Genomic DNA, 24,321 nt, shown 5'->3' on the forward strand with positions numbered 1-24,321 from the left:
ACTGTCTGCACCTTCTCCCCTAGTCTTGCAGAGGTTTTTCTTTGGGTGCTGTGGTTTTCCTGCCACGTCCCAAAGACATATAGTGGCAATCCTAAATTGTCATAATATGATCCTGTACAGGATACAAGGTAGGTGCCCTACTATGGACTGGTGCCCAGTTGGGGGTTTTGTTCCATCCAATGCTCCTGGGATAGCCGATATCTACACACAACCATAAAATTAGATTAACAACAGTTTATTTCTTGTATAGCCCCAAAATCAGAATGCCCCAATGGGCATTAACAGACCCTGTTCATTTGACAGATGCCAACCACCTCCCAGTCTTGACTCCCTAAGAAGACAAGAAAATACTCCCAAAATAAACCTTTGCATGGAAAAAAAGGAAAAAGTCTTGGGAAATGAAATTCAGAGAGGGAGACCCCCTTCCAGGTAGGTTGGCCATGCAATGGGTGTTGAAATATGCGGTGTGACGGATGGCCGGGGTCCATGCCTGGCCGGGATGCCCCTTCACCACATATGCCGGGGGGACAAGGGTGGGAAGCCCAGTATCTCCACCTGGATGCTAGATGCCAGCCTCCCTGGGTTGTAGCGGTGCCTCGGACTCCCCCAGGGCTTCATGGGGGTTGGAGTTCTGTGCAGCTCTGTGGGGTTCTGCTGGCACCGCCAGGGGGTGCTGCAAAAGGAGCTGCTTGCCCCTTTTGGGCACTGGTTTCACCTTACCCAGAAGTGCAGCCGGATGTCGCCAATCAAGCACCTGGAGCACTTCCGGGTACCCAGTAAAAAGGAGCCAGCGACCACCACTCAGCAGCCAGAGTCGGGTGGAGGAGGACGAGATTGCCTGGGAGGAGTGGTGGTGCCAGAGAGAGAGAAGAAGAGTGCTTTGCTTTACTTGTGTGCTTAGTGCATGGGACTGTGTTGTGTCTGTGGGTACGGGGAAGGCGTAGCCCATAGACGGAGAAAACTAAAAGTTTATTTTACACGTGCCTCCCGTGTCCAATCTGTGTCAAGTCGGGCGCTATATAGTAAAAAAATACAATACATTGTACAGAACACAGAACACAAGTAATGCTCTTCACAGAGCTGGATGGCCAATCTATCATGGCCACCTCAGATATACAATTTAAAAGGACAAACTACTTTGTTCTTGCACAGCGGTCCTCACCAAGTGCAGATGCATAGCAACATGATGACTCATCAGGCAAAATGCAAGATTAGATTCTACCACTCACTAAATACAGAAGTATTACACATGTGGATGCAGATTTGTTCAAATAAAGCAAAAAACAAAGTAGAAACTAATTAACATAAATGAAAAAAAGCAATATCCATCAATGAACTAATTGTAGATCCACGGCCAGATTGTATAAAAAGAATCAGAGACAAGCCATACACGGTCAAAGTCCTGGAGAGCTCGGCCAACTCCCATTGGCCATTCTACAGGTGAGTAAGCGCTGGGCTGGCCAATCTGATGAAAGGACCTGTCACAAGAATGTACAGGAGACATTAAAAAGTTTTGGGGCAGCCACACGTGTATTGTGCCCTGGCTGCAAAAGAGTTAAATTTTGTCAAGTTGTGTCTGGTTCAAAGTCCAAAACAGAACTAAAGTTGTGTTAGCGAATTAAAGGAGTGGATGAATGAGAACTACTTGTCTTTAAATACAGATAAAACAGAGATGTTAATTGTTGGAGGGAATGACGCTGATCATAACAATATTTTGTCATCATTTAACTCAGTTGAAATCCCAATTAATTTTACTGAATCAGCCCGCAGTCTAGGAGTTATCTTTGACTCTAGCATGTCATTTAAAGCACATATTACAAAGTTGTCCAAAACATGTTTCTTCCATCTTAAAAATGTTAGGAAATTAAGGTGCTTTCTAAATAAACAGGATTCTGAGAAATTAATTCATGCATTTATCTCTAGTAGGATTGACTACTGCAATGCGGTGTTCACTGGATGTTCAAACTGTTCTTTATACAGCCTCCACTTAATCCAAAATGCGGCTGCAAGAATTATTACAAGAACAAGAAAATACGAACACATAACTCCAGTTCTTAAATCCTTACACTGGCTCCCGGTTAAGTTTAGGGCAGATTTCAAAATCCTTCTTTTAACATATAAAGCATTAAATGGCCGAGGTCCGGCTTACTTGTCTGAACTTATCATGACTTACAAACCAGAGCGCACATTAAGATCTCAAGATGCCGGTCTGCTTATGGTTCCAAGGATTAATGAAACAACAATGGGAGGTCGAGCTTTTAGTTACAGGGCCCCTAAACTGTGGAATGGTCTGCCTGCTACTATAAGAGATGCCCCTTCAGTCTCAGCTTTTAAATCCCGGCTGAAGACTCACTACTTCAGCTTAGCATATCCTGACTAGAGCTGCTGATTAACTGTACAGACTGCATCTCTGTTGTTAGTCATTAGCACTAAAACATAAGTAACATGATAGTTAGAATTTGTTACTAACCCTCACCTCTTCTGTTTCTCTTCTTCACTCAAATGTGCCACTTGGTGCCATGGCCCACCTGCCAAGTTGTTTTGCCTGCCTAAGGTAAAGTCATCCCTGATGGAGGATCGCAGGAATCGTGAGAAAGAGGGGTCCTTTCTTCGGATTGGCTGGTCCAACACTGTTTCAGCCGTGGAATGGCCAAATGGGGGAGGCAGCTTGATGGATGAGGTCTCCAGGAGTCTAAAATTATCTAAATCTTATTATGTGCTGCTCCGTACTTCTAAAAAATTTTATATTTTTTTATTGAGGATTTGTTCTGTTCTGTGTATTGTATTGTATTGTATTGACCCCCTTCTTTTAACACCCACTGCACGCCCAACCTACCTGGAAAGGGGTCTCTCTTTGAACTGCCTTTCCCAAGGTTTCTTCCATTCTGTCAAGAGCCAGGGCCTGTTAAAGCCCATTGTGGCACTTTCTGTGTGATTTTGGGCTATACAAAAGTAAACTGTATTGTATTGTATTGTAACTAAAGACATGTGGCAAAGATGGCGGCTTTAAAAGTCTGGACCAGAAGTGATGTCATCGGGACAGGAAGTGACATCATCACGGGGCGCCGGAACCCTGTGGGATTTCCCGTGAATGGTCTGCAGAGGATTGAGAGAAAAAGTCAGTGCACCTCATCATCCCCTGGTCAGGCATGTAATTGCTACTATTCGGACCCTTTAGCTGCCCCCTCCATGTGCACGTGTGTGACAGACCCTTATTTAGTTTTCCTCTTTTTCTAAAAATGTAGTGTATCTTATTTATTATTAAAGGTTTCTGTTTTATGCCAACTGCTCTTGTTGTAATATTTTTGAACACAGAGGGTTTTTAGTTTCCTCATGGCTGCCCTTGGATCTCAATCCAGGTGGTTCGTCGTGTGGTGGGTGCGAGAACGCACTGTAATCAGCGCATGCTCCCTCAACCCTCCTCACATGTTCTGAAAATTCTCCTTAAAGAATATTTACACAAGGATTGTGTTGACTTAGGACTTGCCTTTTGTTTTTGGGAGAAGCTCATTTAGAAATGAAGGCCTCAGTCTAGCCTGGGGCTAGATACTGGAGACAAGACCTCATCGTGACCTTTTTTTGCATTTGGGGGTTGCAAGCAAAAAAGCCAGAGGCACCATTTAGGAGGTCAGTCTTCATATTCTGTATATTTGTGGATTTCTGTGCTTTATGAACCAGAGAAATCACAACACTGTTTTGTTGTGGGTGGTTTTTGTCAAGTTTGTTAATAGAAAGGACATTTGTTGCCAGTCATGGGATGGGATGGTGTTGTGATTCATGATGTCATACGAATGTAAATTACCTATGTATTCAATTCAATTCAGAAAACAAACCGGGATTAAAGGCAATTTCTAATTATAACCTTCTTGCAATGTTTCTTTTAACCTCAGTTCTGATTTTACATTTAGAGTTTTGTGGTCGATTCATTTTGCTTTTTGGTTCCCATCTCTCACCTGTGTATTTGACCTTAATTCTGTCCTCTCCTTTCTAGTGGCTGTATTTTCAGTTTCACCCATTTGTGTTGGTGAGTCAGAGCCTACCCTGGTAGCACTGGGTGCAAGGCAGGGAACAGCCATGGATAGGGTGCCAGTCCATCACAGGGCCCAACACATACTTAGGCAATTTACAGTTACCAATTTATCCGAACCGGTTGTCTTCAAGGATGTGAAAAGAAAAACAGAATACCAAGAGAAAAGAGCCATGCAGACATGAGAAGAATATACAGACTTTAAACAGATTGGATGAAGATTTCAGACCTAACACTTTGGATCCATGAGGCATCTAGTGCTTACCGATGCACTGCCCAAATAACACTTGTCACACGTGTATGCTGAAGGATTGCCTCCACTGAAGCATGCTATACCATCCCAGGTGGATGAGGGTGGTACAATGAAGAGAAGACACCCGGTGAGGGCAATTAAACCCGAGAAGCTCCACCCCTTCCAGTTGTGGCAGTATAAAACAGCATCCCCAGAAGGAGGTATCACATTTTAGACCTGAGCCACTGCAGGACAGAACTTTCCCTAAGCCTGACCTGTTCGACTGAACCCTTTACATCTGATGCCCAGTGTGGCAACTTCTGCAGTGATTGCCTGTTTTGTTCTAATCGCCATCATGCACCTGGTTATTTTAAGCTTTGTCATTAATATTAAAAAGGGTGACCTTGCTGGCATCCCTTCTTACTTTTGGACCCCGTCACTTGTACACACACTCTAATAATCATTTGTCAACAGTTCTACTGAAAATAAGAATATTTAATATGTATTTTCTTTCACTATTGTTAACAGACAATTCTCTATTTCTCCCATGCTAGCTGAAAAACATACGTTGTTTTTAGGGATCCAACTTTCTACAGGAGAATACTGGTACCAATCAATGCCTTTGGTATACAAAATATCTCATATGATTTTTAATCTCACACTGCTGAAAAAACATCTTGTTATTAGCTTCTTGTATTATAGGCAGGCGCCAATGCTGATGATGAAACGATTGCTAAATACGCAATAACTACAGAAACACCTTGAGGAAAAACTGCTTAAATGGTCAAGAAATTGGGGCACTGAGTGTTACATACACTATATGTACCTGAAACCATTTAAATGACGTGGCTTATGTGAACAAATGATAAAGTCTGCTTTGATGAATACTGGATTAGATGGACGCTGAATATTAAACATGCAGTGCCTATAAAATGTATTCACCCCCAGGACAAATCCTGTTTGATCTTGCAAAATTGGAGATGGAAAGATTTTTTCCATTTTTCCCTATGGACTGTGATAAAATTTTAAATTCATTGTTAAATAATAAAATGGGCCTGTAAGGCACAGTGCCTTTAAAAGGATTCACCCCTTTGGTACGAGGGACATTCAAAACGTTTCTGCACTTTTATATAATTTCGTTGGAAAAGGTGAAGGCGGGAGGAGTAGTAATTGGGCATTAAAAAGTTGGTACAACGCTAGGAAAATTGCATCACAAATGAAGGTGACTATGCAGAAAAGTGATGTCATTTGTTTTTGAAATTCTTAAAAAACAGAGTTAAAAAAAAGTGTAGAAGCTTTTCGAACATTCCTTGGATTTTTTTTTGACACTGATCAAAAGAAAAAGACCCTTTAATGTCAAAGTGAAACAGATTTCTTCAAAGTGGTCCTAATTATTAATAATATTATAGTATTCACCCCCTTCAAGTCAGTATTTAGTTTTTGTAACTTTGTCAACCATGACAGCCTTGAGTCTGTATGCACAGGTCTCTCTTTCTATCTGTCAGCCTTGTACATCTGGACGCTGCCATTTTCCCCATTGTTCTTCTTTGCAAAACTGCTCAAGCTCTGTCAGGTTGAATGGGAATGCGAGTGAACAACCTTTATCAAGTTAATTGAATTGAGATCTGGGGGGTATTTTTCATACGTGGATTAGTCGTTTAGCTGGATGTAATTGTTGACGATTTGGTGTGATCCTGGATCTGTCGGTTTTTCGAAACTCTTGCTGGAAGTGTTGTCATAGCAACACATCCTAATCCTCAAACCTGCTCGGAGCAGTTTTGTTCTACATAAACAAGGATTAGTTTACACACGTAATCAGTGACGGTGTGTGGAAGTCATCCAGTCATGGCTTCGCCGTTCATAAATGAGCGCCTAATTGATATTGGTGCGCAAATTATAAGAAGAGAATTTCATATAGAGAGGGTTCTGCGCGATCGGCAAGATCCTTTATTGCTCCCGGAGGAAGTTCTTTTCGAAAGATACCGCTTTAGCCGAGGGGGAATATTGTACCTCAAAGATTTATTAGCACCTTATATTCGAAGTCAAACTAGGCGAAGTCGGGCTCTCACAACCACACAGACAGTATGCATTGCTTTGAGGTTTTTTACAAGCGGCACTTTTTTATATACTGTAGGCGATGCGGAAAATCTAACTAAAAGTGCAGTTTGCCAGGCAATTCGTAAAGTCTGTTTGGCTCTGAAATATTTCCTTCGGGTTTTCATAGTGTTTCCTGGACACCTGCGTGTGCAGACAATAAAAGAGGCGTTTCATGCCATTGCAGGTAGGTAATACACAGGCAAAAACACCCACAGTTCCATGAAGAATCTCAATCAGCCTAACATTCTCATTACCAGGATTTCCAAATGTGATTGGGGCACATGGGACTGATCAGAGTGGAGTTTGATCAAACATTATTTGGAAAATGTACCTCTCCTCCTGATGAATAATCAGACACAGTGTCTTCATGAAATATTTGACCTTCGTCAATATCTCGTTGGTCAGACACAGGTTCAAGGGATATAACATTCCCTGCAACTGACCCAACAAAAAAGAGGGCTATATAGAACATAACTATGGCACACATGGAGGACAAATATATGCAATGACCATCCTTTACCTGAAATGAAGTGACCACTGCATCCTGCCACTGGTTCTGAGGAGGAGCTTCCCCCTGGAATGCCCTCAGAAACAGGGCGATGGGCATTTTGCTGGAGAGCCAACTCTTCTGCAGGGATTAGGTCTGGACCGCGTGGACCTCCACCTGTTTTTTGCTTGTCTGCCTCCTTATTAGCTTTAAAATTAATGTTTTTTATATTATATATGATTATTTATGTCAACAATTCTTTAAATAGTTATAAACCAATATTTACCAGTTTGAAGTATATTCTTGTACTTCACTTTAACCTGTTCCCATGTTCTCCTTGTGCTCACGTTTGATCTGGAATTATGACATATTAAATAATAATTAATCTGACACATAAGAAATGAAACGCTGCATTCAGTAAGTACAATGCACACTACTTAGCGTTTAATTTGTCGGCCACTTTTTGCCAGCCGTCTTTTCTGGTCTGGGCTGCTTTTGCAGTGCTACCCCTTGTGCATATTAAATCTTGAAATTCTTCATGTCCTTCGAATAAAAGGTCTTGCGCCGCGTGTGTGAAAAAAAAAATGCACCCGTTCTTTTGTCATTTTGTTACAGCCTATCAAAGACTTGCTGATCATGTTTTCTAGACTCAATATTCTCTATATGGGCTTTTCACTCAGCGTGGGCGCGCGCATTCATCTCGTATGATTAGATCCAGCTAGACTAATCTAATACACGGCTGCGTTTGAAAAACCGACCTATCCCGGATGAGTGTCACCGGCATTAACTTATCCAAGATGAGGCATCTGATATCGGATAATTTAAGCGACGTACGAAAAATACCCCCCTGGACTCTGACTTGGCCACTCCAGGATAACTTTGTTGTTTTTAAATCGTTCCTTTTTAACTTAGCTTTATGCTTGAGGTTATTGCCTTGCTGGAAAACAAATCCTCTGTCAAGGTGCAGGTTTCTTGCAGACTGCATAAGGTTTTCCTCCAGGGTTTCCCCATATTTTGCTGCATTCATTTTCCCTGCACAAGTCTTCAGGGCCTGCTGCAGAGAAGTATCACCACAATATGATGCTGCCACAACCATTCTTCACTGCCAGGATGGTATGTTTTCGATAAAGTACAGTGCTTACCCTTAAGTGAACGTGGTGTTTAGTCTGATGGTCAAAACGTTCAAATTTGGTCTTATCATATTGCAGAACCTTCTTTTAACTGACTTCAGAGTCTCCCATGTGCTTTTTGGCAAACTAGCTGATACTTCAGGTGCATTTTTTTGTTACTCTGGCTTTCTCTTTGCCACTCTCTCATAAAACTGTGACTGGTGAAACACCCAGGCCAGAGTTACCTCCAATCTCCCCCACTGTAGCTTGAAACTCCTTCAGAGTTCTCAATAGGTCAACTTGGTGGCCTTTTCTTGCACGATCACTCCACTTTTACAGCCAGCCTGTTCTAGGCAGATTTATATTGTAGCTGTGCCATACTCTTTCTATTTCTTCATGACTGATTTTGCTGGACTTCAAGGGATATTCAGTGACTTTTGTTTTCTCCATCCCCTGACTTTTCACAGAGTTGTTTGGAGTGTTCCTTTGTCTTTATTGTGTATGATAGTTGGACCTTCTACATACAGGTTCATTTATACTACAATCATTGAAACCCCAGACAAGTGATCTCCATTCTTCTTCTTCTTCTTTCGGTTGCTCCCTTTAGGGGTTGCCACATCGGATCATCTTCTTCCATATCTTCCTGTCCTCTACATCTCGCTCTGTCACACCCATCACCTGCATGTCCTCTCTCACCACATCCATAAACCTTCTCTTAGGCCTTCCTCTTTTCCTCTTGCCTGGAAGCTCTATACTTAGTATCCTTCTCCCAATATACCCAGCATCTCTCCTCTGCACATGTCCAAACCAACGCAATCTCGCCTCTCTGACTTTGTGTCCCAACCGTCCAACTTGAGCTGACCCTCTAATGTACTCATTTCTAATTGAACCTCTAAAACCAACTGGTTGCATCAGTGAAGATTTAGGAGTGTCATATTAAAGGAGTGATTGCTTATAGCATGATTTATTCAGTGTTTTATGTTTGTAATTATTTTAGACCACTTTGCAGAGATCTTTTTTCACTTTGACATTAAAGAATCTTTTTCTGTTGGTTAGTGCTAAAAAGGCTGAATTAAATTCACTGAGATTCAATGTTGTATAACAATAAATGGTGAAATTTCCAGTTGGGGGGTGAATACTTTTAATGGGCTCTATAAGCATTATACTAAATTGGTAGCCCTAAACAACAACAACTTTTATTTATATAGCACATTTTCATACAAATAATGTAGCTCAAAGTGCTTTACATGATGAAGAAAGATATAAAAAGACAAAGCAAGAATTAAAATAAGAGAACACTAATTAACATTGAATAAAAGTAAGGTCCAATGGCCAGGGAGGACAGAAAAAACAAAAAAAAACTCCAGACGGCGGGAGAAAAAGTAAAATCTGCAGGGGGTCTAAGGGCAACGAGACCACCCAGCCCCCTCTAGGCATTCTACCTAACATAAATGACCTCAATCAGTCCTCATTGTATTCAGGGTTCTCATGGAAGAACTTGATGATGACGGTCATGTGGACCTCTGGCCTTTAATCCATCAATGTAAGGACATCACGGTGCTTTGATTAGGTGGTGGTGACGCAGATCGCCACCACAGAAAATCAGAAAAAGAACAGAAGAGAGAATAGGGGTTAGTACAGATTTTGGAGTCACCATGAATAATAATGATAATTAATTGAATATACAGAGCATCAGGATTAAACTAAAACGAAGCTATGAGAAAGCCATGTTAAAGTAATGTGTTGTTAGCAGTTTTTTTAAGTGCTCCACTGTATTAGCCTGACGAATTTCTATTGGCAGGCTATTCTAGATTTTAGGTGCATAACAGCAGAAGGCCACCTCACCACTTCTTTTAAGTTTAGCTCTTGGAATTCTAAGCAGACACTCAGTTGAAGATCTAAGGTTACGATTTGGAAGGTAAGGTGTCAGACATTCCGAAATATAAGATGGAGCGAGATTATTTAAGGCTTTTTAAACCATAAGCAGTATAAAGTGGCTAATATGAAGGAGCGAGGGTGTTCCCCCTGCAATGCCCTGTCTGAGGTTGCTTTTTTCTTCTTCTTTCTCTTCATTTTTTCATAAAGAGTTGATGGGTTTGATCAATCTTCTCCATACAGCTCGGTCCTGCACCTCCTCCCCAGTCAATCCCTTTTCCTTCAGATCTTCCTTTACTACCTCACTTTCTCTCCCCTTGGACTTCCATTCCCATCACTCTTTTGCCAACATATTTTCTCTCCTCATTACATGTCCATACCACTTCAATCTACTTTCCTGTACTTTTTTAGATACAGTATCTCTCCCACTTTTGTGGTAGCTCTGGTTGTCTTATTTCTTATTCTGCTCTTTTTTGTAACTCCACACATCCATCTCAACGTTCTCATTTCTGCCATATCTTCTGCTGTGCTCCCTTTAGTGCCCGTGTTTCAGCTCCATACATCATTGCTGGTCTTACCGCTGTCTTAAAACCTAACATTTAACCTTCACCTTCATTCTTTGATCACACAATACCCCTGATACCTTCTTCCAGTTGTTAAATCCACACGGCACTCTATTGATTATCTATACATCTAGTTTTCCATCTTGGTCTACCACTGATCCTAGATACGTAAATAAAATGTGAAACCTTCCAAGGGGTGAATACTTTTTATAGGCACTGAAAGTAAAGAAAGCCATATTTTCATTTTTGATGTAAGTCACACTTTGTCCCCCAGCTGAAAGGCCCAATGCCATTATCAAACATTAGCTAAGCAATGCCATCTGTAATCAATCTCTGGAAAAGGGAACTGCTGCTACCGTGCGTGAAGATTTCTAATAAATAAATACCTTGTGGGCAGACAGGCCGTTATTAACATGCTTAAGCCCTTTGTGGACTCATTTGAGATATATTTTATTTTACTCTGAGTGCCTTTAAACAGATTAAATCCATATCAGACTATTTCAAGCTGTTGACTATTGACTAAGTGTAATCAATGGCTGCTTTACTGCCCTGTGACTCACCTCAGGCTTGTGTCCATGCAACTTCGTTCAAACATTTTCTTTTGTAACAATGTGCTGCTCATGGCTTTCTCTGGGCAATCAATAACTGCAAGCCTCTGTGTGCAGATTACTCTTTATAATATGCTAGATTGTACCAGCTGTGGCGTCAGCAGAGTGTACCACAGCAGCCAGATGACATTACATCATACCTACATATGGTTTAATAGTTTGGCGGTCTGTCTGACCCACTAGGATTTTTAGAAAGAAGCTTTTGCTTCACTTAACAACCTCACAGAAATGACTGCATTTTCCGTTTATTTTTTCTAAAAATATGCCCTTATTATCCTGAAAAACAGTCCTCATGTGAAGGAAAACAGGAGTCGACATACCAAAGACGCACTGTGCTCAGCATGCCAGCAGATAGTAGTGGGCAGAAAAGACGCTAATAGTAAAAGAGTGATATAGCATGGAGGCAGTAATGTGGCACAGTGCTTAGTGCTGATGTCTCATAGCCCAACAGGCATACATTTCACTCTAAGCTTTACCACCATATTAACTCTTTTAGGGCGGATGTCGACTTTTGTCAGCAAAAGGGGTTACAATACAATACAATACAATTTATTTTTGTGACTCTCTAAGAAGACAAGGAAAAACTCCCAAAAAAAACTTTGTAGGGAAATATGGAAGAAACCTTGGGAAAGGCAGTTCAAAGAGAGACCCCTTTCCAGGTAGGTTGGGTGTGCAGTGGGTGTCAAAAGAAGGGGGTCAATACAATACAATACACAGAACAGAAGAAATCCTCAATACACTATAAAATAAAATTTTTTTTCATCCATCCATCCATCCTCTTTCACTTATCCGAGGTCGGGTCGCGGGGGCAGCAGCTTGAGCAGAGATGCCCAGACTTCCCTCTCCCCAGCCACTTCTTCTAGCTCTTCCGGGAGAATCCCAAGGCGTTCCCAGGCCAGCTGGGAGACATAGTCCCTCCAGCGTGTCCTGGGTCTTCCCCGGGGCATCCTCCCGGTTGGACGTGCCTGGAACACCTCACCAGGGAGGCGTCCAGGAGGCATCCTGATCAAATGCCCAAGCCACCTCATCTGACTCCTCTCGATGCGGAGGAGCAGCGGCTCTACTCTGAGCCCGTACCGGATGACTGAGCTTCGAGGAAAATCATTTCAGCCGCTTATATTCGCGATCTCGTTTCTTTCGGTCACTACCCAAAGCTCATGACAATAGGTGAGGGTAGGAACGTAGATCGACTGGTAAATTGAGAGCTTTGCCTTATGGCTCAGCTCCTTTTTCACCACGACAGACCAATGCAAAGCCCGCATCACTGTGGACACCGCACCGATCCGCCAGTCGATCTCACGCTCCATTCTTCCCTCACTCGTGAACAAGACTCTGAGATACTTGAACTCCTCCACTTGAGGTAGGATCTCACTCCCAACCCTGAGAGGACACTCCACCCTTTTCCGGCTGAGGACCATGGTCTCGGATTTGGAGGTACTGATTCCCATCCCAGCCGCTTCACCCTCAGCTGTGAACCGATCCAGAGAGAGCTGAAGATCACGGCCTGATGAAGCAAACAGGACAACATCATCTGCAAAAAGCAGTGACCCAATCCTGAGTCCACCAAACCAGACCCCCTCAACACTCTGGCTGCGCCTAGAAATTCTGTCCATAAAAGTTATGAACAGAATCGATGACAAAGGGCAGCCCTGGTGGAGATTTTTTTTGGAAAATTTTCTAAAAAATTTTTAAGAAGTAAAAAAAAATAAAAATTTTAGAAGTATGGAGCAGAATTTAATAGTAGATGATATCACATAATAAGATCTGGATATTTTTAGAGTCCTGGAGGCCTCATCCATCAAGCTGCCTCCCCCATTTGGCCATTCCACAGCTGAAACAGTGCTGGGCCAGCCAATCCGATGAAAAGACCCCTCTTTCCCATGATTCCTGCGATCCTCCATCAGGGATGACTTTACCTTAGGCAGGCAAAACAACTTGGCAGGTGGGCCATGGCACCAAGTGCCACACTTGAGTACCAAGAAGAGAAACAGAATAGGTGAGGGTTAGTATCCAATTCTAACTCTCATGTTACTTGTGTTTTACTGCTAATGACTAACAACAGAGATGCAGTCTGTACAGTTAATCAGCAGCTCTAGTCAGGATATGCTAAACTGAAGTAGTGAGTCTTCAGCCGGGATTTAAAAGCTGAGACCGAAGCGGCATCTCTTATAGTAGCAGGCAGACCATTCAACAGTTTAGGGGCCCTGTAACTAAAAGCTTGGCCTCCCACTGTTATTTTATTAATCCTTGGAACCATAAGCAGACCGGCATCTTGAGATCTTAATGTGCGCTCAGGTTTGTAAGTCATGATAAGTTCAGACAAGTAAGCCGGACCTTGGCCATTTAAGGCTTTATATGTTAAAAGAAGGATTTTGAAATCTGCCCTAAACTTAACCGGGAGCCAGTGTAAGGATTTAAGAACTGGAGTTATGTGTTCGTATTTTCTTGTTCTTGTAATAATTCTTGCAGCCGCATTTTGGATTAACTGGAGGCTGTATAAAGAACAGTTTGAACATCCAGTGAACACCGCATTGCAGAAGTCAATCCTACTAGAGATAAATGCATGAACTAATTTCTCAGTTAGGGTCAACTAAAGTTAACATCCATCCATCCAATTTCCAACCCGCTGAATCCAAACACAGGGTCACGGGGGTCTACTGGAGCCAATCCCAGCCAACACAGGGCACAAGGCAGGAACCAATCCCGGGCAGGGTGCCAACCCACCACAGGACACACACAAACACATCCACACACCAAGCACACACTAGGGCCAATTTAGAATCGCCAATTCACCTAACCTGCATGTCTTTGGACTGTGGGAGGAAACCGGAGCGCCCGGAGGAAACCCACGCAGACATGGGGAGAACATGCAAACTCCATGCAGGGAGGACCCGGGAAGTGAACCCAGGTCCCCAGGTCTCCCAAATGCGAGGCAGCAGCACTACCCACTGCACCACCGTGCCGCCCTAAAGTTAATATCCAGAGGCAAAGGGCGATAAAAGCTGTAAATGTTGGCAAAACTCACAGTTACATTATAGGTAGACCCTCTTTGCTAGGAGGACCGTTAGACTTGTTGACTTGACGTTGGATTCCTGCGTGTGTGTGAGTAGACTAAACAATGTCTAGAATGGCATCGACATCGGGCGAGAGAGCGAAGCGAATGCACAGAGCAAAATACTCTATGCGTATTATTTATTATGTATTATTTATTGATTTTTTGCATAGTATTGCTGAATTGGACTCTCACTTCTTGAACTCCGATTTTGATGCAGGTGATCTGAAGATCGAAAACGAATGTCTGGCACCTGCATCAGCTGAACGTGCAGCTGATGCGCCTATGGCAACATTCGTCTGGGAGGGCTACACAGACATAGATCTGTGGAGGGCAACTGGCTACTGGACTTCACCAAATGACATGGCGTGCTGGTGGACAGTACGGATTACCAGCCACTCAGCTACTTTGACAAACAGGTATGTAATAAGTAATTGCGTTTACATAGTGTAGAGGCTCATGGAACATTAAACAGAGTGACATTTGTCATAAACAATTATTTTATGTTGTTTTATGTGTAAAACCATTGCTTTGTGTGCTTTTTAGAAAACTGCGTTTTCTGGAAAATATTCAGCCCTGGGACAAAAGAGAAAAAACAAATTAGCCCTGAAAGAGTTAATAATAATAAAAACAATCCTTTATGTTTATATAGCGTTTTTCTCTCCACTCAACGCACTTTAGTGAGTGGGGAGCCACTTTAACCACCACTAATGTGTAGCATCCACCTGGAGGTTGTGACAACAGCCATTTTTGTGCCAGTACACTCACCACACATTAGCTGTTAGGTGGTTAAAAGGGTTAAGAGAAAGTCAGCCAGATACAGAAGGGATGATTAGAGGGCCATGGTGGGCAATTTAGCCTGGACATCAGGATACACCCTACTCTTTACAAATAATACCCAGGGATCTTTTATGACCACAGAGAGATAGGACTTTGATTTTACGTCTCATCCAAAAGATGGCACCATTTTTTCAGCAGAGTGTCCCCATCAATGCATTGGGGTCCAACATTCAGACCACAGGGTAAGCGCCCCCTGCTGGCCTCACCCACACCTCTTCCAGTAGCAACAAACCAAGCTTTTCCTAGACGGTCTCCCATCCAAGAATTGGCCAGGCCTGAGCAGGCTTACCATCAGGTGGATGACCTCTTCTGAAGTGCATGTAGTAAAGCTCTGTGGAATCAGCATGTTCTCCCAGGTCTGTAGGTTTTCTTTATTTCCTTGAGTCCTGTGGTTACCTAAAGATGTGCAGGTGAGATTAAGACCCCAGCGTCTGTAACCCTGTTTACTTTCTTTGTCACACCGACGTGCATCTTTTGTTAACTGGAGGCTCAAAATAGGCAATGTGCGAGTGTGTGTATGAGTGTGTGTGTAAGCCTTGCAATAGATTAGCGTCCTGTACACGTTTAGATCCTGCATTGAAACCAATGCACCCAGGATAGGCTTAGGCCCGGTGTTCTTGTACTGTAATAAGCTGGACAGGAAACAATTGGATGCTTAAAAAAGTTCAATTAAAAGATCAATAACTATTTATGAAATTATGGTTGTGATAAATGGTTAACATTTAGTTATCTTTTTAAAGCAACTTGGATACAGAGGCATCAGGTGGAGAACTCTGTTTTTGGTGCTGAAAGAATTGTCTACCACTTAACATCAACAAAACCAAACAACTGGTTATTGACCTTTGCTGCATCAAAGAGCCTTCATGTCCGGTCACTCTTCAGGGAGTGAATGTAGAGGTGGTCCATTCCTACAAGTATCTTTAGGGTCCTCATCAATGACAGGTTGGACTGGTCTCATAACAAAGATGAGCTATAAAAAAGGGCAGAGCAGGTTCTTTATCCTTACAACACTGCATTCCTTTAATGTGGGTAAGTGACATTCTTCACATCATCTACTAGTCTGTGATGGCCAATTTGTTTTTTCTTAATTAATGATATATCATAGATGCATATTTTATTATACCTACTTACTTTTATCGACATTTATCTGACTCTGTATTTATTTTTCTAGTATCAGAATGTAGTTTAAGTTAATTTGTTTTGGTTTCAATAGATGTATTTTTTTTTATATTTTCGATTCTTGTTTTCTTTTTTTCACATCTTCATGCCCCCCTTTTTGTTACTTAACACCCCCCACAGTTTGAGAACCACTGTCTTAGTCCAAAAGGTTTAGTGAAAATTCAAGGCTAACAGTCCACACAAGAGTAAAGAAAAGGGAAAAAATGTTTCTTTTCTAAACTTAACTTTTCTTGTCTAAGTTCAGTTGTTTCTAAACTTAAAGATGCTTCAGGCTAGAGGGGACTGGGTGGTCTCGTGGCCTGGAACCCCTACAGATTTTATTTTTTTCTCCAGCCTTCTGGAGTTTTTTTTTTTTGTTTTTTCTGTCCACCCTGGCCATCGGACCTTACTCCTTTTCTATGTTAACTAATGTTGTCTTATTGTAATTTCTTATTTTGTCTTTTATTTTTCTTTTCTTCATTATGTAAAGCACTTTGAGCTACTTTTTGTATGAAAATGTGCTGTAGAAATAAATGTTGTTGTTGTTGTTCAGTTTGCTTTCAGTACGCTCAAAACGTACGGAACTACAACTGCATTGCGTTACATACAATTGGGCACGTTAAGGCACTGTTTAAGACCGTGTGCCCTCCATGCCTCACTAACCGAGTCTAATGTATAATCAGTGAGACAAGAAACAGTTAGAATATATCAATTCAATTCAGCTTGTGGGGGGTTATAAGAACCTCCCAAAGACTATGCACTAATATAGAGTTTAATTGGAGATTCCAAATTGGCCCTAGTGAGTGTTTGGTGTGTGTGTGTGTGCGCATGCTGTGGTGGGCTTGCACCCTGCCTGGAGTTTGTTTCCTGCCTTGCGCCCTGTGTTGGCTGGGATTGGCTCCAGCAGACCCCCGTGACCCCGTAGTTAGGATATAGCAGTTTGGATAATGGATGGATGGATGGATAGTACTTAAAAATCTAAAATTTTTATACTGTATTGAGATTTTATTCTGTTCTGTGTATTGTATTGTATTGATCCCCTTCTTTTTGACACCCACTGCACGTCCATCCTACCTAGAAAGGGGTCTCTCTTTGAAATGCCTTTCCCAAGGTTTCTTCCATTTTTCCCTACAAGGTTTTTTTGGGACTTTTTCCTTGTCTTCTTAGAAAGTCAAGGCTGGGGGGCTGTCAAGAGGCATGGCCTGTTAAAGTCCATTGCGGCACTTCTTGTGTGATTTTGGGCTATACAAAAATAAATTGTATTGTATTGTAATTAACTAGCCAATGGCTCTTACAGTACAGTAATAAAGAAGAAACATAAGATTTACAGGAATGTTGACTTTCTCAGTGCCTGGAGTAACAGTCACAAGAAAGGTCAAAGTTCTGAAAAGAGACGATTATCACATGACAACAGTTAATCCCATGCACACAATGTAAATACTCAAAACAGACCCATAAGTGTGTGACTTCTACACAAGCGAGGCACATAAATGTCTGAATAACATAGCGTGGTTTCTGGTTACCGTACTTTAGACTGTGATAGACATTAAATTGCTGCGGACTAAAAAGGGCTCCAGTGCCCATTGTGAACACACCATTACACTAACTAATATTCTCTATAGTTTTAATAAGATGCATTTGGCTCGAATGAACTGGCTGCTTTAAAAGCCTCAACTGCAAATATAATTGATTCTCAGTTGACATTGTTTAATATTCAGTTCCAGTTTAGTATTTTAAGGCCGAATGTAGAATACAGTACAAAACTACCACACGGAATGTACAGAGAAACATGCAGTCATATATACTGTACATATAATTTCTCTCTGAAAGACTTGAACTGTCCAAGATTGTTCTCAAACTGACTCATACCTCTTAAAAGCAGTTTTTTAAAATAGCAGCACTTGTTGTATGTCATCAAGTGAAATTTGACAGTACCCTGAGGGGCACAAGTTAATGTACATCAGGTGAAAGATAACTGTGCATTGTAAATTGGAAAACAAAAGTGATAGATGTTTTTATTTTTAGCATATTCCAGATAGCACAGACAATTTGACTGCCAGTAATTAAGTTCCATAGATTAGTTTAGTGTACATAGAGCATGTGCATCTATTCTGCCGAAGCACAGTGATATTTATTTCGGGATCAGAAGAAGAAGCAAAAACAAAATAGAAACAAATCGGTCTTTCGCCAAGCCAGAAAGGTGAGCCAAGAATCAGAATCGTAAGCCAGAAAGAAAGTCAGGAAAGGGAGAACGAGAATAGCGAGACATGCATGTTAGGTCTTTTTAGATTTATTCAAACACAGATACCAAATCTGTACATAAATGACCTTTTCTTTTGGGTCACACCAATGACATTAAGTGAGCATGCTCCTGGGGACTTCTGGGAGAAAATCATAAAGTGGTGCTGCAGTAAGACCCTAAAAAATGATCACTTAGTTGTTACCCAAGACAGGATTAAATAAATGTTGGAATCACAATCCTTTACCTTGAAAACCCCAGAATAGCCACCAAGAAGTCCTAGAAATTCCTCAGGAAAGCCCTAAAATTTTAATAAAGAATACCAATCACAATTGTTTCAGCTACTGTATATGGTGTGGCAGGAGGCCTGGGGCCAGACCAAGCAGGGACCCCTGGAAGGACCGGGAGACGGATTATACATCCCCCGGGCCACGAGGGGGCAACCACCCTGGATAGTGTGGGGACCACGGGGACGGAGCGTGGAGGTTCAAACCCGTTGGGGTCCATAGCCACCTCCAGGGGGCACCCCGAGCCTCATACAGCACGGGATATCTGCACTTCCGCCACACCTGGGAAGGTGGATGGAAGACCTTCCAGGGACACCCGTAGTGCTTCCGGGTGCTCATGCGACACTTCCACCACACCAGGAAGTGCCACCAGAAGGACATGAGCGAGCAACTGGAGCACATCCGGGTGATTATAAAAGGGGCCGCCTTCCTACAGTCGGGAAGTGAGAGTCGGGTGCAGGAGGAGAATGAAGATCCAGAGATGGAGAAAAGAAAGGCAGCCCAGGGATGTTTAAAGGCCCGTGTAAGGGTGACTGGTGTGGGAGCACTGTGTGTGTGCGGAGATTATAATTTATAAATAAACAACTGTGTGCTTTATAGTACTGTTGATGTCTGTCTGATGGTGTTTCGGGCTAGTTCTCACAATGGATATCTCTACAATCTGAGCATCTGCATCACAAACTGTATATTAGTTTCAATATGGACAGCACAGAATATTTTATTCTGAAGCTTTTTTACACTGGTACCAACCATCATCATCACTGGTTTATTGATCATTTCTCAATTTGCTCAGCTTATCTGGTAGTCTCCAAATTATTTTCCTCCAATGTGGACTGCCCTGAACCTCCTTAGGGGTGGGTCTCCTTCTTTTCATATCATCTAACACCACCTCCATGTTTTCTTCATCTTACTTTTGGGCCTTACTCCCTCCACCTCCATCATTACTCACTAAATCATCTTCTGCACAAACAACCATAGATTGTTTCTTATCAACGCCTGTCGTCCGCTTGCCAAGTCTTTTTCATTAAATAGCATATAGTACCGCTTCCTCTCACATCACACTCCATACTTTCATCTGGCTATTCATATTATACAAGGTGGGTATAAAAAATGAACGAAGCTATCTAAAAATATATATTTCTGAAAAGTACATTAAAAACAGCTTTATTTTAATGGGATTTAAAAATCATATCAGACAAATGGCAGCCGGCTTTGGCAATACATTGCTAAAGACGTTCCATCACTCTCTGGGTCAGGCAGAATGGCGTCGATTTCCTGTCTGATCCTTTCCTTCAAATCCTCAAGAGATCAAGGACAATGTTTGAAAACCTTTTATTTTAGGTATCCTCAAAAGAAAAAGTCACATGGCCTTAAATCTGGTGACCGTGCTGGCCACCCCATGTCTCCCCTTAAAGAGATCAAATGCCCAGGTTACATTTCCCTCAGCACTTTGAGTGAACTTCGTGCTGTGTGAGCTGTGGCCCCGTCCTGTTCTGTCCTACCACACATGTTCTGTCCTAGGTCTTCCAGATGATTTTCTTTTCAGTGTGAACCCAGTTGCCTGAAGGTCAGAAATCCACAGCAAAATCTTCTTCCAATCTGGTACAGATGCATTTCAACCGAGCGCAGAGCGTGTATGGAACGCACCCTGCGTCCCTATCACAGAACAGTTGTTCTCACAATACACTTGAACAACAACAAAGTCCCAACATTCACCGGTCCAACTCATGATAGGTACTGAAAACGGTGGAGCCTAACCTACTGAATGAGACCTACCCCATCTCTCTACCCCCTCTACAGCCCGCACAGTTCTCCCTCGAAATGTGGGAGATCTTTATGCCTCACCATGTATGTTTTGTTATTACTTTTTATTAGAGTTTCCGGCATGTTTTGACTCTCCCATATAAGGTTTTCTTCCACAAGAAATCCAAATATGACATTAATATTCAAATTTAATAAGTAATTTTCACCATTTCATCTTCATTTCGTTTTGGTTAGAGATGTCACCTTTATGTGGCCACATCATTAAGACGTGACTTGCGTTGCTGGAGGTCGCAGCATCAAAGCTCACGGCTCTGATATCGTTGTTGCAAACGGTTAAATGATTGGTGGCGATGTTGTATCCTCATCCGAGACTGTGGATAAACACAATCTTTTGTTTTTTAAACGTTTTCCTAGTTAATGAACTTTTTGCTGTAAAATTTTGATTGTAATTCTTGTTACACAGTGTGATTTTGATGTCTGCATATCGATCCTTCTGATTTTGCCTTCACCACTTATTTTCTTTATGTTCTACTCCTTCTAAACTGCTAGGGACACACTTGTAGTATAATACCTACTAAGCCAGAGAGGCTCCTTGGTGGCAGTACTCATAATATTTTCATTATATTTAGCTAATACACCCCTCAAATGAAAATACTTGTTCTTATTCTTTAAATGCATATGAGGTGCAAATCCAGATGAAGTACAGATCGAATCGCGACATCTCGCATGTGTGAAGCAGATAGAGCAGCAACCTTACAGTAGGCATGCATGAAAGTTCTGTGAATGGCAGCTACAGCTCTGCGATGTCAGACTGTCCTTCAAAAGCATCATGGGGTGCTGGGAAAAAAAAAGTGTAAGTTGGCTATAAGACAAAAATATTTGGTTACCAGCAAACATCATATTCACTGGAAAAAATAATTTGACGAAATTTGCCAGCTAATGTTATTCAGGGCCAATACTGGTGACTACAAACTAATTTAACAAATGTCAATAGCATGCTCTTTTTTATAATTTTATTAGTTTATCTTGAGCTTCAATTGTCTTCCCATTTTAAATGGCTGTAGTGATAAAGGTTGTGATGGAAACCAGGGCATCAACAGCCCAAACCCCAACACGAACACACAGAGCACAGTCTCGGGTTCATATAAAGGTAGTATTTATTAACCTTATCACCTCAAATATGTTACACAAGCACAAAACACAGGTGTTCTCTCCACAATATTTTCTTCCTACCACACTACCCTCATCCACTCAAGCGTTGCTCCACTACCTCCCAGCTCCGACTTTCACTGTTATTTTCTTCCACCATAGTGTTTGTGTATTTATTTATTTAAAGAGATTCTGTAAAAAGCCAAATTTCCTGCTGGGGGCAAAAAAAGTTCTATCTATCTATTGTGAAGGAAACCCGGGCATCAGCATGCTCAAACCCCGACATGAACACAGAAGCACAGCCCCGGGTTCAAATACTGGAAGGTTTTATTATATTTACCTCCAGAAAAGTGATATAAACAAAAACAAATACACAAGTCTTTTCTAGATAGATAGATAGATAGATTCTCTCCACAATGCTTCTTTCTTTCTTTCTTTCTTTCTTTCTTTCTTTCTTTCTTTCTTTCTTTCTTTCTTTCTTTCTTTCTTTCTTTCTACCGCACTACCCTCCTCCACTCAAGCACTGCTCCACTACCTCCCAGCTCTGATTAGCCTGGATAAAGGAGTGCGGTCCCTTTTCTTACAGACCCGGGAGTACTTCAGGTGCCAGTGCGATGGCGATTGCCCGATGGAAACGCTTCCGGGTCACACGGAAGTCCATTGCAGAAGGGAACTTGTCTCCCTGCAACACCCTCTTATGGCCCCCAGTGACTCCCGCACTACATCTCCCGGCATGCCTTGCTGGTTTCCTAGGGGGGCACCGACATCCAGGGCTACTGCCATTAAGCGTGCAGGGGGTAATAAAAAACTTCCAGCAATGTCTTTCTTTACTAGTGAGCTGTCCGTCCATCCCTTTTGCTCCTCCTGTCCAGGTAAGGAACCATCCCCTCACATGGACAGGATGTCCGTCCACCCCATGTGGCATCTACAAGGTCTTGTATAGTTAAAAATAGGGGAGAATAAATTCAATGAGTGTAAAACAAAAGGAGTTTGTTCACACCTCCCATAAAAATGAACCTCTCCACACATAACATCACAGGGCTTCACCTTCAGTTCACAAACCTCTACATACATACAGTAGATGCTTTGTAATTAGGGAAAGTAAAACTAAAGTATGATGCACTTTTATGAAGACTACACAGCACATTGTTTAACAATCTGGGACACAGAGATCTTCCAAACCCACTTCATTTACAACTTATTCATTGATTAAGCAAGTATCGTTCTCAATAAAATAAGTGCTGCTCATTAAGGGACTGTGTTCCTTGTCTCAATTGCTTAATTCACCGGTTTTAACTTCTTAATCCTTTAATCCCTCATCAACCAGTATTCACTTAATTAAGCACGCTTCCTGATTAATTAAAAAATAGCTTCCCATTGCTAAAGTCATCAAAAAAAGACTATTTAGGGTGACCCATAAGACTGTTTAGGTAAGTGCTCTCCAGGACCAGAGTCGGAAAAGCCTCATTTTAAATAAACAATGAAGGCCTGATTAACCGAATTCAAGCCCTCTTAAAAGCAATTACGCAGAATTTATTTGAGCTGAAGTGGGAAGATGAAATAGCATATAGGATTGAAGCCGCAGACTGACTGGAACTTGGCTGGCCTTCATTTTAAGATTTCTTCTGTATGTACAGTAGGCTATAATTTGCATAGGCTTCCATGAACAGCCCAAAGACATTTTTCAATTAAACTGACATGTTCACGTTCAAGTGCCAATTGTCAAACCTAACTCATTCTAATTAATTCTAATTCTTGTGTTTTTCCCTTTTTTTTCTTGTTAAATACTTTTTATATACTAAGGAACATTGTGTTGTTATTAGGAAAGGGGAAATGGGTTTTAGAGCTGTTTTCAGCCTTGGCTTCATTTTGTCCCATACAGGCTGTGAAGCCTGCTTCTCGGATATGGGGCCAGGATCATTTTATTGTTAGGCCTCATAGGAGTGCCGAGACATAGTTTTTGTATTGAGACCCTTCTTTGAGTTTTGAGAGACTGGCAAATCATAACAGTGAAATTGTCTCAGTTTTGGTGTTCTGCCCGTGATTAATGATGCAGTGATAACTTTGAGCAACATAACACAGAGGAAATCAGATCTTCATCCTCAAGCCTCTGTTACTGTACTGCTTATCCCATCCTCCAATCTAAGTACTGTGTCCTCCAAAATGTTATCTTTCAGCATTAACCATCTCTCAAATACATGAGCCAGATGAGTGCCTTATGGAGGTATTATAATGACTTATTTTCTTTAATCATTTTAGAGTACACCACTTCTTCCTCTCACCTCTGTCCAGTGAGTGGCATCCAACTTTTTCCTGACTCTGACTCTCCAAGGAGAGGCAGAGGGCTCAGTTTTAAGATGGACCCTGGTAGTACTTCTGGTGGTTGAACAAGGTCCAGAGGTATGCATCCGGGTCAGGCGGAATTTCTACAAAGTAGGGAGAGTTTATGCCTTTGGCTCGCACTGGCAGCACACATGACATATAGCAGGGCCATTACCTGAGACTAAAATTCTTGCCCCGCTAGAAGGCAAAAGAGAACGCTGCCTTCTAGCATGTTGGGGTTAACTCTGTCTAACTTCTAATATTCTGGTCTCTCTTCCTAAACAGATCAAATCCTAACCTGGTCAGGATCTGGCCAGTCCATTCTTAACCTTCCACTCTGGCCTCTGTTCCTGACAAGTAACCACCGTTCTCCCTGAACAGGATGCCGGACTACAGTGTGTATATATATATATATATATATATATATATATATATATATATATATATAGTCACAAACATGCGAGTAGGAGGCAGTCAAAGAGCCTAAAGGTGAGTGAACTATTGCGAGATAT

The sequence above is a fragment of the Erpetoichthys calabaricus genome, chromosome 13, assembly GCF_900747795.2.
Source record: "Erpetoichthys calabaricus chromosome 13, fErpCal1.3, whole genome shotgun sequence".
Classification (NCBI taxonomy): domain Eukaryota; kingdom Metazoa; phylum Chordata; class Cladistia; order Polypteriformes; family Polypteridae; genus Erpetoichthys; species Erpetoichthys calabaricus.